The following is a 6675-nucleotide window of genomic DNA, read 5'->3' on the forward strand; positions in this document are numbered from 1 at the left end:
AAAAACCTAACTGGTGACAAATTCCCAGCAGTAACCATCAAGTTTAATAAAACAAAACCCAGCAGCATTTGTAAACTGCCACCAAAGACTCAGCTTTTACTGGAGTCTCTCACCTACCACAGAGACATCCCATTCCCACCTGACAAATATATACCATCTCTGCATGCATTTGGCACGTGTGCATCAATTATCTCTGAGCATTGCAGGTGATAGCCATCCATCAGAAACTAGATTAAAAAGCAACTAATTCCCCATAACTCACTAAGACACAACACTGGATGGAAGAAAACAGGTGGTCAAAATGAATCCAACCTAGAACTGAAACCCCAGCAGGGGCAGAGGGCTCTGTACTACATCCCAGTGATCTGAAACAGGCAGTGTTCAAAGCACAGAGCTGGAATTTGAACAAGTTCCATCACTGCCAGCAGAAATGGATGGAGAAAGGAGGTCACTCCCCTGACATTCTGCCTACAAACCTACACTGTTTGTTACTGTTCCTCAGCTTTTCCAGTTAACAGTTTATGTTGAAGTTCTCCCAGAAACAAGGTGAGTTTGGATTTTTTTTTTTCCAAATTACAAATCTGCCGATCTCACTAGTTAGAATTATCAACTCCGCGAAACAGATGTTTGCCTGAGGGAGTGAAGATACACAAAAAATTACACTGGAACAAGTGACATGTAATAATTCCTAATTTCATAAATAAATATGAGAACACTGTATGCTGCAGAATAGAGACCAGTAATCCACAGCTGCCAGAGATACCTTGGAAAAAACTCCTTGAGCTCCAGAGCAATTAGGATAGAACCCCACAAACACAGCAGGCTTTTTCCTTTCAAAATGGCCATGCACAATGCACAACAGCCATGCAAGCTAGACTTGCTTGCTGATGGCAAGAGGAGACTAGACCTCAGTCTGAGGCTTGAGCAATTTGCAAAGTGTCGAACAAAACCCCCAAGATTATCACAGCTTGAGTATGGAAATCCAACACCCAGGTGTGAAAGTTAGCGCTTAAACTCTGTGTCACACAGGGTGCAGGGACTGCGCAATCCTACCTCTGCATCCTGAATTCAACCATTTAGAGGCACTGAGCAATCAATATCCTTTCCAACAACCATACACAAAAATGGAAGCTACAAGACAAACTAGGCTGTAGAAAGGGCAATACTATTATTAAAAACATAAAAAAGCATGAAAGACCATAACTCTCCAATCTGCAGCTAACTTACTCCAGGTTTTCCTGCTTTAACACTTGTCAGGATTACAACTTGGCAGCTTCCTGCTTGTCATCAGCTCAACTGTCATTTAATAATCCAAATTTGAATGACAACAGAGCCAAAAAAAGCAGATCAACGAAGAAATACAAAGTTCAGAGGGACTATTTTTTCTTCTCTCTGTGGTGTCCAAGCAGCTTGGACTGCCTTTTCCCTACCATTTCTACCCAAGAAACATTTCCCACTTGCTACTGAAGCCATGCACTCAGGGATGTGTCTTTACCTGCCCACCTCCTTTCAGGGGAGAGGGGTGGTGAAGGGGGTGGAGAGTTTTGTAAAGAAGCCATGGCACAACAAAGTGGAAAAACATTAAACACTTCCTGACACCAACCTGCATCATGGGTCCCATCTCAGTCCTTCAGTCAGCCATGTCAGAGCACTTATTCATGGAGAAACTTAAGCTATTTTTAATTTGCAATGTGAAGAGCTGGGGATCCCTTCTCACTGTCTAACAAGATGTCCATAGGCACAGCTCCAGCAGCAGCAAACCTGCTCTATCTGCTGTATTTTAAATCACACATTCAAGCTGTGCCTAATACATCTATTTTAGTAAGAGACGTTATTGAAGACAGTGGCAGCAAGCAAGAGTGATTTCTCGGAATAGAAGAGCAAGTTAACTATAGGTCAATGTACTACTGAAGATGTGTAAACCAGAAAAAGTTCCTTTTCCATAAAATCCTTAGAGGGGAAAAAGAAAAAAAAAAAGAAAAGGAATGATTACAGTCCTCATTTATGGCCATCTAGGAATGGTTCCCAGTGAAGAGAGGGCATCTGAGGTAAGTATGACCTGGCTGCTCCAGTCTGTGTCTGCAGAGGACTGAATACTGTCAAAAGCTAAACAACTTGGTCTTTCTCTTAGTCTTCTCTTTGCTTGTTTTTCAACATGCATTTCTTTAATACTTTTTTAACACTGCAATAGTCCTCACGCAGCTGAAGTGCTGTAAATCATGAATGGCATGACATCAGCATTGTATCATGGTGACACCGGTTTTGCGTCCATATTAATGCCTTAAAGGTTATTAAGTTCTTCATAAATAATGAGATAACTCACTTCTGTAGGCACTGCAGCAATGAAACCTGATTTAAGGAGTCAGTCAAACCAAGCATCCAACAGAAGGTGGAGCAGAACCACCTTTCCCATATTTGGGAGAGTCGTGTTAGAGCTCCTTCTCTCGTTCTCTTCTATACATTGTCCTCACCTTCTTTTTTCTCTAAGAAAGTAGAAATATTAATCTGTACTTCCTGTCCTCTTTCCAATGCAAAGTTTTGTATTTGTTTCTACTCACACCCTAGAGCAGATCAGGAAGAAAAGGAAGTCTTCCATTAAGCTGAAGCTTAAGCTTATGGGATGCAGGAGCACCTATGGTAATCACCTCACCTTCATGAGGGAGAGCAAGCAAGGGACTAAAGGGAGACTGACCCACCAGCCTCAGTCCTGGCATGTCACACTGTGTCTGGGCTGCACTCGTTAGCCCAGATCAGAAAGCAGATTACAAAAAAGCATTCCCCTGGGCTAACACTGCCTGTCACAACACCAGCTACCCACAGCCTGTCACACCACCAGCATTGCCCACTGCCCTGGTGTGGCACAGTCCCGACTCTCCCAGGACACTGCGAGCCCAAATGTGCTGCACATCCTTACATGTTCTCATAACGCAGAGCAGCAGGACCAGGCAAAACAAGATCCAGCCGCCCAAGTTTGCCTACTGTGGCCACATGACACTGTCATGAGAGCAGATGAGGAGCTGGACTGGGCCAGGGCGGTGCGTTCAGGCCCGTTACATGGGATGCCACGAGCAACCTTCCCTCTCTCCCCAGTGCAAGCTCCCAGCTGACAGCCAACTGCACCAAAACAGCACAGACACAACAAAGTTGGGCTCCAGCCAGCGTTCCAAGTGGAGCGTACAGATAGATGTTCCCACCAGGCTTTGACCAGTGAAGTACATCTCCTGCCTTACGCAAATCCTGCCCCAGCTGGTTCACGGGAGCTGCAGTGATTCCAACGCACTCAAGGCCCTCTGAGCCAGCAGCAGCTTCACACCATGACCCAGTTACCAAATCTGGGCAGACAGCTTTCAAGGAAGCTTAGAAGGACCAGGTTGTGCCACCATCTTAGCTTCCCTTACAAAAAGGCATTGTGGGCCACGATTGAGGTGTGGCCACCAGTATTTGCTACTGTGTGCTCTGTGTGTCCAAGACACCACATCCATACTGGAATTTCATGGCAGCAAGTGCAGCAGATCACAAGGTTCACACAGGATTCTCAGATACTTAGTTATGGGGAAAATGGCAACTGGAAAACAAAAATCTCTACAGCCACATACCCCCTGCCCCCCCCCTTTTTTTTTTCTCCAATCTATTAGCCTAATCTAGGTTTACAAAATTGTAATTTGAAATATTTGTGCTCTCCTGTCTCTGATCAATAGACAGGAGGTTAATGCTGTTCAGGTGAGGGGCCACAGTTACGACATCCAACTGTCTGTGCTGCAAACACAACAACAGTTTGATAGGACAAACTAAGCTACCTATTTCAAAACTGAGTGATGGCAGAAAAGTGACTTCTTCATAAGCCCCTCTGCAGCCCAGACAAAATCTTCTTTATGTTCCCAAACAAGGACAAGTCTTTTTACAGTTTATGCTCATATAATTTAAGAACTGTGCCGCCCGGAACTCTGGTACCAACCTGAGATATATTTAATCAAATTCCATTTTAAAGTATTTGTAACTGAGATTTTGTTCAGTCCCCAAAGAAATCAAGACAGTCGTGAAACTATTTAATTGTTAATGTAATCACTTACAGAACATTTTTATAAGACCGTAAGTGAATACTGGAGCTGAAAGTGACTTGTGGACACTGGATCAATTCTTAAATTTGATTTACCACTCCTGCACACCAAAAACAGTTCTATAAACACCACACACAACACAAACCCTACTATTTAAAAAAAAATCAAAGGTAGTTGCACAGTGTCTTTAAATCTGCTAACTCAGACAAATGTTGTGGCTGTCACCATGAAACTAACTACTACATGAAAGTAATTACTAGTCATGCAGTATGTCAAATTTATTTACCTGCAAACAAATACTCTTGAGCATTAAGTGTTAGTAACTCCCTTTTATAACTGTATTTTGAAATGTACATCCCTCCTGCGGTATAAATAAAACAAACAAGAGAAAATCATGGATTTGCTTCTTACATGATAGAGGTGGTAGGAAAACAAAGCAAAACAGTTAAATATTTCCCACCGGGGTGGCCCTGGGGGAGGCACACACCACCAATAAGGTGCAAGCTGTATCTGCATCAGTAGCGTCCTGTCAGTAAAATGAATTGAAAGTACCAGAACGTTTATATGCTTGATTATGTGTTTTACAAAGAAACAGACACAAGTCCTAGAAGTCTCTAAGAACATTTCGGCAACTGCTTCACCTGGGGGGGCGGGGGGGATTCTGCAGACAGCTCCCTACACCTCTGCAAAACACGACTGCAAAAAAAAAATAAAAAAAAGACAGACAAAAAAAAATCAAGTCCACAAGCGCTGCACAGCCACCTACACACGCGAAATGCCCACGGAGGGAATCACACCCCCGTCGGCAAACACTCAGTGGTCCGCAAAGCGGAGCTGGGCTGAACAACGCGGCCGCAGAAGACAAGGGGAGAAAATGGGGGCGGGGGAGGTGGGAAAATGGGGGGCCCTCGGCTACTTTGCTCGTCGCTGTTTCAGGAATATCACAAGAAATATCACAAGGCACCCCCCAGCCGCCCCCACCGCCGTTTCCCCGGGGGATGCTCGCGCAGGGGCCGGGGCGGGGGCAGGCCCGAGGGGAGACCCCCGCCCCGCCGCCCTCTCACCCACCGCATCCCCGGGGAGCCAACAGCTTCCTGTCCGCTCCGGGCCCGCCGGCAGCACGGACCGACGGCCGGGGCCGCCTACCGCCCGGGCCTCCTCGCCCCCCACCCCGCCTGGCCGTGCCTGGGGGCCGGCGGGGCAGCCCACGCCCGGGGAAGGCGAAGGGAGAGCGGCCGCCCCCTTTCCCGGCCCTTCCCTTCCCTCCCGGCCCCGCACAATGCGGCCGCGCCGAGCAGGCCCCGGCCCCGGCGCTTCCTTCCCCCAGCCCTTCCCAGCCGGGGAGCGGGTCACTTACATGGCTGGAGCCCGGGGAGGAGGCGGCGGCGGCGGCAGGGGAAGGGAGCCGGGGAGGGAGTCAGGGGAAGGGGAGGGAAGGCGGGGAGCGAGCCAGCGAGCGAGCGGGGGAAGGGGGCGGCCGGCGAGGCGGGCGGGCTCTGCGGCGGGCGCCGAGCGAAGGCCTCACTGGGCTCCCGGCAGCCGCCGCCTCCTCCTCACCATCCCCGGGCGGCGGGGCGGCTCCTCCTCCCCCTCTCGTAGGCGCTCGGCCCGTGGGGCTCGCACACCCGCTCCGGCTGCCGGCTCGCCTTCCCCGCCGCTCCGCCCTGCGAGGCCGCCCCTCGCCTCGCCTCGCTCCGCCGCCGCCGCCTCCCCCCGCAGTCCCGGGCCGTGCTCCCGCCGCCCGCGCCGGGCTCGTCCCGCACGCGTCTCTGCGGCGCTCGCTCGCTCGCTCGCTCGCACCCTCCGCGGAGCGGCCGCCGCGTCCCGCCGCCGCTTCCCGCCCGTGCCGAGGGGCCGCCCCGCTCCGCTCCGCGCCGCTCCCCGAACGGGGTTCGTGGCCTCGCTACCCTCCGAGCTCCCACAGCGCGGCGGAGCAGCGCCCGCCAGCCCGGCCCCCTCCGCCCACCCGCCGGCCCGGCCCCAAGCCCCGGGGGCGGCGTTTCCTGGCCCCGGGCGGCCCGGTGTTCCCCCTTCCCCTGGCACCGGCCCGGCCCCGGAGCAGGGCGCTGGGGACGCTGTGCCCCGGGAGCGGAGGGATGTGGCCTGCCCTGACTCGGCCTGTGAACGGCTGCCTGGAGCATGGACAATTTCACAGAATCACAGAATCAATTAGGTTGGAAAGGACAGGTCATCGAGTCCAACCTATAACCGAACACCACCATGTCAACTAGATATGGCACTAAGTGCCACATCCAGTCGTTCCTTAAACACCTCCAGGGGCAGTGACTCCACCGCCTCTCACTGAAATGGGCAGCCCATTTCCAATGTCAAAACACCCTTCCTGTGAAGAATTTCTTGCTAATGTCCAGCCTAAACCTTTCTCGGTGCAGCATTAGACTATGTTCTCTGGTCCTGTCACTGATTGCCTGGGTAGAGAGACTGAGCTCCACCTGGCTACACCCTCCTGTCACGGAGTTCTAGAGAATTATACAATCTCCTTGAGCCTCTATTTTTTTCCAGGCTAATCACCCTCAGCTCATTCAGCTCTTCCTTGTAAGACTTGTTCTCCAGCCCCTTCACCAGATTAGTGCCCTTCTCTGGACAAAAGGCAACCCCA

At 50.7% G+C, this 6675-nt stretch overlaps 1 protein-coding gene across 1 annotated transcript in view; it reads right to left on the bottom strand.

Annotated features, from left to right (window-relative positions):
• The window catches only part of AKT1 (AKT serine/threonine kinase 1), a 77439-nt gene extending 71809 nt beyond the window's left edge, over nt 1-5630 (bottom strand). Inside the window, exon 1 of the mRNA XM_054286714.1 lies at nt 5416-5630. The gene's annotated coding sequence lies outside the window, so the exon portion shown is untranslated. The remainder of the gene's footprint in view (nt 1-5415) is intronic.
• Between the last annotated feature and the right edge of the window lie 1045 nt (nt 5631-6675).

The sequence above is a fragment of the Melozone crissalis genome, unplaced genomic scaffold (assembly GCF_028551555.1).
Source record: "Melozone crissalis strain CALT ecotype California unplaced genomic scaffold, PUWL_Pcris_2 ptg000056l_1, whole genome shotgun sequence".
Lineage (NCBI taxonomy): Eukaryota > Metazoa > Chordata > Aves > Passeriformes > Passerellidae > Melozone > Melozone crissalis.